Here is a 10,000-nt window from a genome sequence, read left to right on the forward strand (position 1 = left end):
GAAGACATACTGCTGTGTAGCGACCTCGGCCCAGTTCCTGTCCACCTCCTCTCCCAGGTGTGTGTCCTCACATTCCTTTAGCTTGACCAGCGCAGTCACCTGTACACACACACACACCTTCAGCTTAACAAGTAAACTCCAGTACACTCAGATATAGTCAGACACACACCTGTGTGTTGAAGGCACTCTCAGTCAGAGCACTCAACTTCTCTCCAAAGGAAGACAGAAACTCCTCTATCTTCAACTCTACCAGCTCAGTACTGAGAGAGAGAGAGAAGAGATGGAGAGAGAGAGCCCGCTGTCATTACTATGAGGTGTTTACAGGTCATAAGAGAGAGTACTTCTAGCCTCAGGAAGGTCACATCAAAATCACTGCAGTGCACAATCAGTATGAGGATCTCACTTGAACTTGGTGGCCTGTGTTTCCACCGTGACAGAGAAGCCCAGGACTCCAGATGTGTTTCTGCAGGTAGGATAAACATGATACCTGGAGGAGAGAGACGGAGGGAGAGAGAGGGGTTTAAGTTGACTGAGCCAATTGGAAGCTGGAGAAGGTTGGACACTGTGGTTAACACTCCTACTCTTTCCAGAGGTTCCATGGTCTATTTAGTCACCAGAGAGACAGAAGAGTGAAAGACAGATACTGACCCCAGAGTCTCTTTTGTCCTGAGGAAGTCAAAGCAGGGCTCCTCCATGTGCATCTGGAACCACAACAATAACAACAGAGGTCAGAGGATGAGAGGAAGAAGGGATGAGGGGTCAGGGGATGAATGGTTGTTGGTGTACTCACCACCAGCAGCTCCATCAGTGTGTGTTCTCTGAGGTTTTTCAGACCAGACTGGAGAGAGAGAGAGAGAGAGAGAGAGGAAGAGAAGAGAGTGAATGAATGTCAGTGGTGAACAGATGAATTGTACCAGTGTGTGTGTACCTGGTAGTAGACTGTGACCTCTGAGTTGGCGTCTCCCTTGTTCAGTGCTTTGACCTTACAGAGGTGCTGTTTCAGAGGCAGCTCCACCACTCTGAACAACACAGGGACCTCTGCTGGCAGCTTGGAGAACTGCAGCTTACTGACAGGGAGAGAGGACAGTTATGTATGTATGTGTGTGTGTGTGTGTGTGTGTGTGTGTGTGTGTGTGTAAACTTACTCAGTGACGTACTGCAGGAACTGGATTGACTCCTGCAGAGAAAACAGATCACACTTTAATAAACATCAGAAAACATACAAAGGGTTTGGTGGAAAGGGTGTGTGTGTGTGTGTGTGTGTGTGTGTGTGTGTGTGTGTGTGTGTTCATGGTCCAGTCACCTGGCTAGTGAAGTTCCCCTGCACCAGTCCCTCTGCATAGAGCTGGGTCTTGAAGGTTCTGCTGAACTCCATCAGTTCTTCTACAGTCAGACCACCGTCTGCCAGCGCCTGGTACTTCTCTACCATGGACCAGCGACCATGCTCCAGGACCAACAAACGCACGTCCCTGAGAGTGTGTGTTTGGTGAGTGGGAGAGAGAGGGGGAGGGAGAGAGAAGACAACGGTGAGGTGGGACACACACCAACAAATAGACACACACACACACACACACACGTGACGTACTTGCCCAGTTTCTCAGGTCGTATGAGGATGTTGAAGTAGGTCTTTTTGAGCTGCTCAGAGAACATATTGAAGACATCTTGACAGGCAGAGAAGTCAGCCAGATGGTCCAGGATCAGATGGAACAGGAGCTACAGAGGAGGGAGTGTGTGAGTGTGGTGTGTGTGGCGTGGCGTGTGGTGCAGTGTGTCTGGGTCTAACTCACAGGCAGTTTGTGGTTGAAGCCCTTGACCTTGATAACCAGTCCGTGTTCTCCTACTGACAGCTTGTAGTCCAGCTGGGCCACGTCAGCCTCGTAGGCTGGTTCTGCTAGGTTATGTCCCAGTATGTTCACTAGCAGGTCAAATAACACCAGGCTAGGGAGGGGAGAGGGAGGGGGGAGGGAGCAGAGAGTAAGAGGAAGGGGCGGGTGGAGAGAGGGAGAGCAGAGAGGAAGAGGAAGGGGTGGGTGGAGAGAGGGAGAGCAGAGAGTAAGAGGAAGGGGCGGGTGGAGAGAGGGAGAGCAAGAGGAAGGGGCCGGTGGAGAGAGGGAGAGCAGAGAGTAAGAGGAAGGGGCGGGTGGAGAGAGGGGAGAGCAGAGAGTAAGAGGAAGGGGCGGGTGGAGAGAGGGAGAGCAGAGAGTAAGAGGAAGGGGCGGGTGGAGAGAGGGGAGAGCAGAGAGAAGAGGAAGGGGCGGGTGGAGAGAGGGAGAGCAGAGAGTAAAGGAAGGGGGGCGGGTGGAGAGAGGGAGAGCAGAGAGTAAGAGGAAGGGGCGGGTGGAGAGAGGGAGAGCAGAGAGTAAGAGGAAGGGGGCCGGTGGAGAGAGGGGAGAAGCAGAGAATTAAGGAAGGTGCGGTGGAGAGAGGGAGAGCAGAGAGTAAGAGGAAGGGGCGGGGTGGAGAGAGGGAGAGCAGAGAGTAAGAGGAAGGGGCGGGTGGAGAGAGGGAGAGCAGAGAGTAAGAGGAAGGGGCGGGTGGAGAGAGGGAGAGCAGAGAGTAAGAGGAAGGGGCGGGTGGAGAGAGGGAGAGCAGAGAGTAAGAGGAAGGGGCGGGTGGAGAGAGGGAGAGCAGAGAGGAAGAGGAAGGGGCGGGTGGAGAGAGGGAGAGCAGAGAGTAAGAGGAAGGGGCGGGTGGAGAGAGGGAGAGCAGAGAGTAAGAGGAAGGGGCGGGTGGAGAGGGGAGAGCAGAGAGTAAGAGGAAGGGGCGGGTGGAGAGAGGGAGAGCAGAGAGGAAGAGGAAGGGGCCGGTGGAGAGAGGGAGAGCAGAGAGGAAGAGGAAGGGCCGGTGGAGAGAGGGAGAGCAGAGAGGAAGAGGAAGGGGCGGGTGGAGGAGAGGGAGAGCAGAGAGTAAGAGGAAGGGGCGGGTGGAGAGATGAGAGCAGAGAGTAGAGGAAGGGGCGGGTGAGAGGGAGAGCAGAGAGTAAGAGGAAGGGGGCGGTGGAGAGAGGGAGAGCAGAGAGTAAGAGGAAGGGGCGGGTGGAGAGAGGGAGAGCAGAGAGTAAGAGGAAGGGGCGGGGGGAGAGAGGGAGAGCAGAGAGGAAGAGGAAGGGGCGGGTGGAGAGGGGAGAGCAGAGTAAGAGGAAGGGCGGGTGGAGAGAGGGAGAGCAAGGGGCCGGTGAGAGAGGGAGAGCAGAGAGTAAGAGGAAGGGGCGGGTGGAGAGAGGGAGAGCAGAGAGGAAGAGGAAGGGGCGGGGGAGAGGGAGAGCAGAGAGTAAGAGGAAGGGCGGGTGGAGAGAGGGAGAGCAGAGGTAAGAGGAAGGGGCGGGTGGAGAGAGGGAGAGCAGAGTAAGAGGAAGGGGCGGGTGGAGAGAGGGAGAGCAAGAGTAAGAGGAAGGGCGGGTGGAGAGAGGGAGAGCAGAGAGTAAGAGGAAGGGGCGGGTGGAGAGAGGGAGAGCGAGGAAGAGGAAGGGGCGGTGGAGAGAGGGAGAGCAGAGAGTAAGAGGAAGGGGCGGGTGGAGAGAGGGAGAGCAGAGAGTAGAGGAAGGGGCGGGTGGAGAGAGGAGAGCAGAGAGGAAAAGGAAGGGGCGGGTGGAGAGAGGGAGAGCAGAGAGTAAGAGGAAGGGGCCGGTGGGAGAGAGGGAGAGCAGAGAGTAAGAGGAAGGGGCCGGTGGAGAGAGGGAGAGCAGAGAGTAGAGGAAGGGGCCGGTGGAGAGAGGGAGAGCAGAGAGTAATAGGAGGGGCGGGTGGAGAGAGGGAGAGCAGAGAGTAAGAGGGAAGGGGCGGGTGGAGAGAGGGAGAGCAGAGAGTAAGAGGAAGGGGCCGGTGAGAGAGGGAGAGCAGAGAGTAAGAGGAAGGGGGCGGGTGGAGAGAGGGAGAGCAAGAGGAAGAGGAGGGGGCGGGTGGGAGAGAGGGAGAGCAGAGAGTAAAGGAAGGGGCGGGTGGAGAGAGGGAGAGCAGAGAGTAAGAGGAAGGGGCGGGTGGAGAGAGGGAGAGCAGAGAGTAAGAGGAAGGGGCGGGTGGAGAGAGGGAGAGCAGAGAGTAAGAGGAAGGGGCGGTGGAGAGAGGGAGAGCAAGAGTAAGAGGAAGGGGCGGGTGGAGAGAGGGAGAGCAGAGAGTAGAGGAAGGGGCCGGTGGAGAGAGGGAGAGCAGAGTAAGAGGAAGGGGCCGGTGGAGAGAGGGAGAGCAGAGAGTAAGAGGAAGGGCGGGTGGAGAGAGGGAGAGCAGAGAGTAAGAGGAAGGGGCCGGTGGAGAGAGGAGAGCAGAGAGTAAGAGGAAGGGCGGGTGGAGAGAGGGAGAGCAGAGAGTAAGAGGAAGGGGCGGGTGGAGAGAGGGAGAGCAGAGAGTAAGAGGAAGGGGCGGTGGAGAGAGGGAGAGCAGAGAGTAAGAGGAAGGGGCGGGTGGAGAGAGGGAGAGCAGAGAGTAAGAGGAAGGGGCGGGTGGAGAGAGGGAGAGCAGAGAGTAAGAGGAAGGGGCGGTGGAGTGAGGGAGAGCAAGAGTAAGAGGAAGGGGCGGGGGGAGAGAGGGAGAGCAGAGAGTAAGAGGAAGGGGCCGGTGGAGAGAGGGAGAGCAGAGAGGAAGAGGAAGGGGCCGGTGGAGAGAGGGAGAGCAGAGAGTAAGAGGAAGGGGCGGGTGGAGAGAGGAGAGCAGAGAGTAAGAGGAAGGGGCGGGTGGAGAGGAGAGCAGAGAGTAAGAGGAAGGGGCGGGTGGAGAGAGGGAGAGCAGAGAGTAAGAGGAAGGGGCGGGTGGAGAGGGAAGCAGAGAGTAAGAGGAAGGGCCGGTGGAGAGAGGGAGAGCAGAGAGTAAGAGGAAGGGGCCGGTGGAGAGAGGGAGAGCAGAGAGTAAGAGGAAGGGGCGGTGGAGGAGGGAGAGCAGAGAGTAAGAGGAAGGGGCGGGTGGAGAGAGGGAGAGCAGAGAGTAAGAGGAAGGGGCGGGTGGAGAGAGGGAGAGCAGAGAGTAAGAGGAAGGGGCGGTGGGAGAGGGAGAGCAGAGAGTAAGAGGAAGGGCCGGTGGAGAGAGGAGAGCAGAGAGTAAGAGGAAGGGGCCGGTGGAGAGAGGAGAGCAGAGAGTAAGAGGAAGGGGCCGGTGGAGAGAGGGAGAGCAGAGAGTAAGAGGAAGGGGCGGGTGGAGGAGGGAGAGCAGAGAGTAAGAGGAGGGGCGGGTGGAGAGAGGGAGAGCAGAGAGTAAGAGGAAGGGGCGGGTGGAGAGAGGGAGAGCAGAGAGTAAGAGGAAGGGGCGGGTGGAGAGAGGGAGAGCAGAGAGTAAGAGGAAGGGGGCCGGTGGAGAGAGGGAGAGCAGAGAAGTAAGAGGAAGGGGCGGGTGGGACGAGAGGGAGAGCAGAGAGTAAGAGGAGAGGGGGCCTGTGGAGAGAGGGAGAGCAGAGAGTACGAGGTAGTGGCGGGTGGAGAGAGGGGAGAGCAGAGAGTAAGAGGAAGGGGCGGGTGGAGAGAGGGAGAGCAGAGAGTAAGAGGAAGGGGCGGGTGGAGAGAGGAGAGCAAGAGAGTAAGAGGAAGGTGCGGGTGGGAGAGAGGGAGAGCAGAGAGTAAGAAGAATGGGCGGTGGAGAGAGGGAGAGCAGAGAGTAGAGGAAGGGCGGTGAGAGAGGGAGAGCAGAGAGTAAGAGGAAGGGGCGGGTGGAGAGAGGAGAGCAGAGAGTAAGAGGAAGGGGCGGGTGGAGAGAGGGAGAGCAGAGAGTAAGAGGAAGGGGCGGGTGGATGAGAGGGAGAGCAGAGAGTAAGAGGAAGGGGGGCGGTGGGAGAGAGGGAGAGCAGAGAGTAAGAGGAAGGGGCGGGGTGGAGAGAGGGAGAGCAGAGAGGAAGAGGAAGGGGCGGGTTGGAGAGAGGGAGAGCAGAGAGTAAGAGGAGGGGCGGGTGGAGAGAGGGAGAGCAGAGAGTAAGAGGAAGGGGCCGGTGGAGAGAGGGAGAGCAGAGAGTCAAGAGGAAGGGGCGGGTGGAGATAGGGAGAGCAGAGAGGAAGAGGAAGGGCCGGTGGAGAGAGGGAGAGCAGAGAGTAAGAGGAAGGGGCCGGTGGAGAGAGGGAGAGCAGAGAGTAAGAGGAGGGGGCGGGTGGAGAGAGGGAGAGCAGAGAGTAAGAGGAAGGGGCGGGTGGAGAGAGGAGAGCAGAGAGGAAGAGGAAGGGGCGGGTGGAGAGAGGGAGAGCAGAGAGCGAAGAGGAAGGGGCGGGTGGAGAGAGGGAGAGCAAGAGTAAGAGGAAGGGGCGGGTGGAGAGAGGGAGAGCAGAGAGTAAGAGTGAAGGGGCGGGGTGGAGAGAGGGAGAGCAGAGAGTAAGAGGAAGGGGCCGGTGGGAGAGAGGGAGAGCAGAGAGTAAGAGGAAGGGGCGGGTGGAGAGAGGGAGAGCAGAGAGTAGAGGAAGGGGCGGTGGAGAGAGGGAGAGTCAGAGAGTAAGAGGAAGGGGCCGGTGGAGAGAGGGGAGAGCAGAGAGTAACGAGGAAGGGGCCGGTGGAGAGAGGGAGAGCAGAGAGTAAGAGGAAGGGGCGGGTGGAGAGAGGGAGAGCAGAGAGTAGAGGAAGGGGCCGGTGGAGGAGAGGGAGAGCAGAGAGTAAGAGGAAGGGGCCGGTGGAGAGAGGGAGAGCAGAGAGTAAGAGGAAGGGGCCGGTGGAGAGAGGGAGAGCAGAGAGTAAGAGGAAGGGGGCGGGTGGAGAGAGGGAGAGCAGAGAGTAAGAGGAAGGGGCGGGTGGAGAGAGGGAGAGTAAGAGGAAGGGGCGGGTGGAGAGAGGGGGGAAGGGGTGTTGGGAAGGGGTGGGTGGAGAGAGGGGGGAAGGGGTGTTGGGGATGAGAGAGGGAGATAAGCAGAGAGAAACCGGATTAAAATACTGTGTAAAACAGTTCCTAGCTATGGCTGCATTCTCGAGAGGCTAGCAATTTTAGCACAATCTCTACCTGTGAAACAATTGTTGGCTAATGGCTAACTAAACCCTGGACTTACTTCTTGGCTGACTGCTGGATGACCGGAGAGATGAGATGGAAGCGGATGTACGCTGAAGGAGAGAAAGAAGAAACGACAGATCAGCGAAGGAGAGTAGAAACGAGAGATCAATGAAAGAGTGTAGCTATTGACCATTTTAATTGTTCACTGATGTCGTAACTCAATCAATCAAATGTGTTTTATAAAGCCCTTTATACATTAAATAAAGGTTCAAAAAGAAGAAATGATCAGCAGACGATGAAGAAACCTAGAGAGGAACCAGGCTCAGAGGGGTGAACAGTTTTCTACTGGCTGTACCAGATAGAGACTAAGGCAACAACTCTGTTGATATAGTCCCAAAATGTTTTGCATGTCAGCAATCATGTTTTAAAGATATTTAACTTTCAAAATACAGAAATACAGCCAGTATGATGCTAATTATAAACTGCTGACATTTTGTGACTGTATCAACAATGGACTAATGAAACAAATACCAAAAGATCGTTTTTGGGTGGAATTCTCCTTTAAGAGAATACGTGGACATTGAGGCCAGATTGTGTGTTTTATAAAGTAGTTACTTCGAAACACACACACACACACACTAGGGCTGGCACAATTACTGTATGGATGAAAATAAAATAACCATCATTTTTTTGGGGGGGGGTATGAAGAGGACGGCCTGGAATTTGTGCGATTGAGTCTGTTTGTGCTGTAACATGTACTCTAAACAACGTGATGAAACGTCGTTGCTCCTAGTTGAAACAAGGTGTTGTAGCAAACGAGTCTTCGGTTGCCTAGGAAACAGCAGCACACATTGAAAAGAACGGGCTTGGAACCATAGAATTATCAACTGTGTGTTTCAAAGTAACTACTTTATAAAACACCCAATCTGGCCTCAATGTCCACGTATTCTCTTAAAGGAAAATTCCACCCAAAAACGATCTTTTGGTATTTGTTTCATTAGTCCATTGTTGAATCATTTAAGAGGATCTATATGCTTGGAACCTCCTACCCTGGCAATTTGACTGGTAAACTCCTGGTTACACTCGGAACGGCTGCATGGTATTGTGATGCAATAACTTCCATGGTAATGTAGAATGTTCATTCAAATGATGTAATGAAATGTCTTTTTTGTAACGTCAGTTGAGTTAAATCAAAGATTTTCAATTATATTGGCAAGATAGTGGAGTGACTGCTCTAACAATGGAAATACATACCTTAAAGATGAAATGCATTCAGGTGGGACCATTCTAGCCAATGAGAGGGCAGAATGGTCCCACTTGAACAACAGGCACAACTCTGATATAAAGTTGTTTTTTTTCAAAGTTGGTCAAATGCGTCCACTTATATCAGTGCACCTAACCATTCCGAAAAATCTATCAGAATCAAATAAGCCTCACGTAGCAATATAGCAATTACATTGTTTGTTCACCAAATTCAACACTCTCTCATTGACCTCCATACAAAAACATTCCTCACTTCGTGGTGTTATTTCTGCGGACAGATTTTGGGCGGAGTAAACCCTCCTGTGGGTACACTCTCAATGGCTGCCAGTCCACCCATTATGCCATCGTTGACTTGAATGGGGACGCCCGTTCTATTTTTTGTATTACCATTCAAACGGTTATTACGGAGATTGCGTCATTTGGCTGGCCAATTACCGTCATCCAAAATTCCCTGACCGTCACAGCCCTAACACACACACACACACACACACACACACACACACACACACACACACACACACACACACACACCTTTGGGTATGTTGAACTTGTTGTCCTTCTTGTACCAGAGGCATCCTCGGTCATTGGCAGTTACTCTGACTGGCAGATCAGTATCAGGACAGTCAGACTGCTTCAGGCTGAAATCAGTCGCTGGAAGGAAGACACAAAATATAAACACATTAGGAAGGTTCACAACACAGAAACACACAGACACACTAACCGATGAACTTGTTCTCGACAGGGAGGTGCAGCTCAGAGCTGTGCTCAAAGTCTCCGTTCCAGCGCTCTCTCCACTCCTGCTGGATATCTGGAGAGAGAAGAGACAACTATCAGGATACCCTCTCTCTTTCTCTACATATTTGGACCATGTTGATATGATCGGGTCCTTTAATAATGCAAACGCATACCGTGCCTTCAGAAAGTATTCACACCTCTTGACTTTTTCCAAGATTTTTTGTGTTACAGCCTGAATTTAAAATGTATTCAATTGAGATTTGGTGTCACTGGCCTACACACAATACCCCATAATGTCAAAGCGGAATTATGTTTTTAGACATTTTGACAAATGAATTAATAATGAAAAGCTGAAATGTCTTGAGTAAATACGTATTCGACCCCTAAAAGCCTAAATACGATCAGGAGTAAACATGTGCTTAACAAGTCACATAATAAGTTGCATGGACTCACTCTGTATGGAATAATAGTGTTTAACATGATTTTTGAATGACTACCTCATCTCTGTACCCCACACATACAATTATCTGTAAGGTCCCTCAGTCGAAAAAAAAAGAAACAAATAAAACAGAGATTGAACATCCCTTTAAGCATGGTGAAGTTATTAATTACACTTTGGATGGTGTATCAATACACCCAGTCACTACAAAGATACAGGCGTCCTTCCTAACTCAGTTGCCAGAGAGGAAGGAAACCAATTACAGAGTTTAATGGCTGTGATAGGAGAAAACTGAGGATGTATAAACAACATTGTAGTTACTTCACAACACTAGCCTGTACAGAATAAAAAATATTCCAAAACATGCATCCTGTTTCCATTAAGGCATTAAAGTAAAACTGAAAAACATGTGGCAAAGAAATAAACTTTATGTCCTGAACACAAAGTGTTATGTTTGGGCCAAATCCAACACAACACATCACTGAGTACCACTCTTCATATTTTCAAGCATGGTGATGGCTGCATCATGTTATTGGTATGCTTGTCATCGGCATGACTAGGATAAAAAGAAACGGAATAGATCTAAGCACAGGCAAAGAGGAAAACCTGGTTCAGTCTGCTTTCCAACAGACACTGGGAGACAAATTCCCCTTTCAGCAGGACAATAACCTAAAACACAAG

General features: G+C 52.5%; 1 pseudogene; it reads right to left on the reverse strand.

Annotated features, from left to right (window-relative positions):
* Positions 1–10,000, reverse strand: part of LOC115179257 (nardilysin-like) — a 37,860-nt pseudogene that overhangs the window by 17,473 nt on the left and 10,387 nt on the right.

Source organism: Salmo trutta, chromosome 39 (genome assembly GCF_901001165.1).
Source record: "Salmo trutta chromosome 39, fSalTru1.1, whole genome shotgun sequence".
NCBI lineage: Eukaryota > Metazoa > Chordata > Actinopteri > Salmoniformes > Salmonidae > Salmo > Salmo trutta.